The sequence below is a fragment of the Moschus berezovskii genome, chromosome X (genome assembly GCF_049115385.1).
Source record: "Moschus berezovskii isolate FMDL1 chromosome X, NW_MosBer_1.0, whole genome shotgun sequence".
NCBI lineage: Eukaryota > Metazoa > Chordata > Mammalia > Artiodactyla > Moschidae > Moschus > Moschus berezovskii.
This window is the reverse complement of record NC_142488.1, coordinates 42758320-42761798: the sequence shown is the minus strand read 5'-3', so window position 1 is coordinate 42761798 and position 3479 is coordinate 42758320. Positions and strand designations below refer to the sequence as shown.

General features: G+C 44.8%; 1 pseudogene; it reads right to left on the bottom strand.

The window, feature by feature from the left end:
- Window positions 1-2667: 2667 nt before the first annotated feature.
- LOC129535114 (selenoprotein H pseudogene) lies at window positions 2668-3215 on the bottom strand (annotated as a pseudogene).
- Window positions 3216-3479: the final 264 nt, after the last annotated feature.

Sequence of the window (3479 nt, the reverse complement as noted above, 5' to 3'; positions counted from 1 at the left end):
CAACTCCCGGAGTTCACTCAAACTCATGTCCACAGAGTCGGTGATGCCATCCAGCCATCTCATTCTCTGTCGTCCCCTTCTCCTCCCACCCCCAACCTTTCCCAGCATCAGAGTCTTTTCCAGTGAGTCAACTCATCACATGAGGTGGCCAAAGTATTGCAGTTTCAGCTTTAGCATCAGTCCTTCCAATGAACACCCAGGATTGATCTCCTTTAGAATGGACTGGTTGGATCTCCTTGCAGTCCGAGGGACTCTCAAGAGTCTCCTCCAGCACCACAGTTCAAAAGCATCAATTCTTCGGCGATCAGCTTTCTTCACAGTCCAACTCTCACATCCATACATGACCACGGGAAAAACCATAGCCTTGACTAGACGGACCTTGGTTGGCAAAGTAATGTCTCTGCTTTTTAATATACTATCTAGGTTGGTCATAACTTTCCTTCCAAGGAGTAAGCGTCTTTTAATTTCATGGCTGCAGTGACCATCTGCAGTGATTTTGGAGCCCAAAAAAATAAAGTCTGACACTGTCTCCACTGTTTTTCCATCTATTTCCCATGAAGTGATGGGACCAGATGCCATGATTTTGTTTTCTGAATGTTGAGCTTCAAGCCAATCTTTTCACTCTCCTCTTTCACTTTCATCAAGAGGCTTTTGAGTTCCTCTTCACTTTCTGCCATAAGGGTGGTGTCATCTGCATATCTGAGGTTATTGATATTTCTCCCAGCAATCTTGATTCCAGCTTGTGCTTCTTCCAGCCCAGCGTTCCTCGTGATGTACTCTGCATATAAGTTAAATAAGCAGGGTGACAATATACAGCCTTGACGTACGCCTTTTCCTATTTGGAACCAGTCTGTTGTTCCATGTACAGTTCTGACTGTTGCTTCCTGACTTGCATACAGGTTTCTCAAGAGGCAGGTCAGGTGGTCTGGTATTCCCATCTCTTCCAGAATGTTCCACAGTTTGTTGTGATCCACACAAAGGCTTGGGCATAGTCAATGAAGCAGAAATAGATGTTTTTCTGGAACTCTCTTGCTTTCTCCATGATCCAGCGGATGTTGGCAATTTGATCTCTGGTGCCTCTGTCTTTTCTAAAACCAGCTTGAACATCTGGGAGTTCACGGTTCACATATTGCTGAAGCCTGGCTTGGAGAATTTTGAGCATGACTTTAGTAGCTTGTGAGATGAGTGCAGTTGTGTGGTAGTTTGAGCATTCTTTGGCATTGCCTTTCTTTGGGATTGGAATGAAGACTAACCTTTTCCAGTCCTGTGGCCACTGCTGAGTTTTCCAAATTTGCTGGCATATTGAGTGCAGCACTTTCACAGCATCATCTTTCAAGATTTGAAATACTCTCTTCAATTCTACAAAGCTGACAGCAGGTAAGGAACCTGCAAAAGAGAAGTTTGAAACTAGCAGAGGTTGGTTCCTGAAGTTTAAGGAATGAAGCCATCTCTGTTACAAAGAATGCAAGGTGAAAAACCAAGGGTTGATGTTGAAGCTGCAGCAAGTTTATCCAGAAAATCTATCTAAAATAATAAAGGTGGCTACACTAAACAACAATAACCAGGATTCCCTGGTGGCTCAGATGGTAAAGAAGCTGCCCGAAATGTAGGAGACCTGGTTTTGATCCTTCAGTCAGGAAGATCCCCTGGCAAAGGGAATGGCAACCCACTCCAGTATTCTTGCCAAGAAAATTCCATGGACAGAGGAGCCTGGTAGGCTACAGTCCATGTGGTCACAAAGAGTCAGACACAACTGAGCAACTAACACACACTAAACAACAGATTTTCAATGTATAAGAAACGGCTTTTTCTCAGAAGGTGCTATCTAGAACTTTCATAGCTTGAGAGGAAAAATCAAGTGTATCTATACAATGGAATATTACTCAGCTACTTTGGCCACCTCATGCAAAGAGTTGACTCACTGGAAAAGACTTTGATGCTGGGAGGGATTGGGGGTGGGAGGAGAAGGGGACAGAGAATGAGATGGCTGGATGGCATCACCGACTCGATGGACATGAGTTTGAGTGAACTCCGGGAGTTGGTGATGGACACGGAGACCTGGTGTGCTGTGATTCATGGGGTCACAAAGAGTCGGACATGACTGAGCAACTGAACTGAACTGAACTGATGCAAAAAAAAAAAAAATGAAGTTCTGATATATGCTACAACATGGATAAACCTAGAAAACATTGTTAAGTGAAATAAATCAGATGCAAAAGGTCAAATATTAGATGACTCCACTCTTGAGGTACCGATAACAGGAAAATTCATAGAGACAGAAAATAGAGGTAACCAGGGGCTGAGGGGAAAAGGAATGAGAAATTATTGTTTGATGATTTCAGAGTTCCTGATTGATGTGATGAAAAAGTTTTAGAAATACATAGTGGTGATGGTTGTACAGCCTTGTGAACGTAATTAATGCCAGTGAATTACACTCTTAAGATCACCAAAATGGAAATTTTAATTATATATATGTGTGTGTGTGTTTACCATACCAGTTTTAAAAATTAATAATGTAATATACTAAAAAACTGAATTGTACACTTTAAATGGTATATTTTATTTTATTTATATTTTTTTTAGTCAATTCAAATCCTTTAATTTTTATTAAACCAAATCCAAGAACTTTTCAATGTCTTACTAGAGGATTGCCTCACAACTGAACCATCGTTTCTGGAGGGGAGGAAACCACAGCCTCAGGGACATGACTGAAGTTTGGCCATGTCCCGTCATAAATGCTCCAACATCACCAGGGACAGAGGCTCCCTACGAAAGGTACTTCTTCAGCTCCTCCAGCACCACATGAGGCTCCGGAAACTTGAGTTTGCGTGGGGGGCCCCTTCTTAAGACCCGTCCAGAGCTCCGCGCTGCTGCCATCGGCGCGCAGCAGCGTCACCTCGAAGCTGCCCCTCCGCAGCCTGGCGGGGTTCACCTTCACCGCCAGCTCGGGGGCCTGCAGGCGCAGCGCCTGGCTCAGGGCCGCGGCGTTGCGCCCGTCGACGCGTCAGCTCGTGTAGTGCTCGATGACGACGCTCGGGCCCTCCACTCCGCCCTCCTGGCCGCCGGCCGACTTCTCCCGCTTCTCGGCCGCAGCGGCCAGCGCCGCCTCGGCCTTCCGCTTCCTCCCGCGGGACGCCATGGCGCCTGGGGCCCGGCTGGGGACAGGGCGCAGCCGCGGCCACCGCAGGCCAGCCCGGCTCCGAGCGCCGAACCGCAGCCCAGGCTAAATAGTATAATATTTTATACCATTTAACACTTTAAATGGTACACATAAATTGTATAATATATGAGTTATATCTCAATAAAGCTGCTTTTTAAAAAAGAAAAAGTGAGCACGTTGTTCTGCATCTTGCTGTTTTACTTTTAGCAATATATCCTAGCAAACTTTCCAAATCAGAACATAGATAAATTCCTTGTTCTTTCTTTTTTTATTTACTTGTTTATTATAGCTGTGGTTATGCAGATATACTATGGTTTAT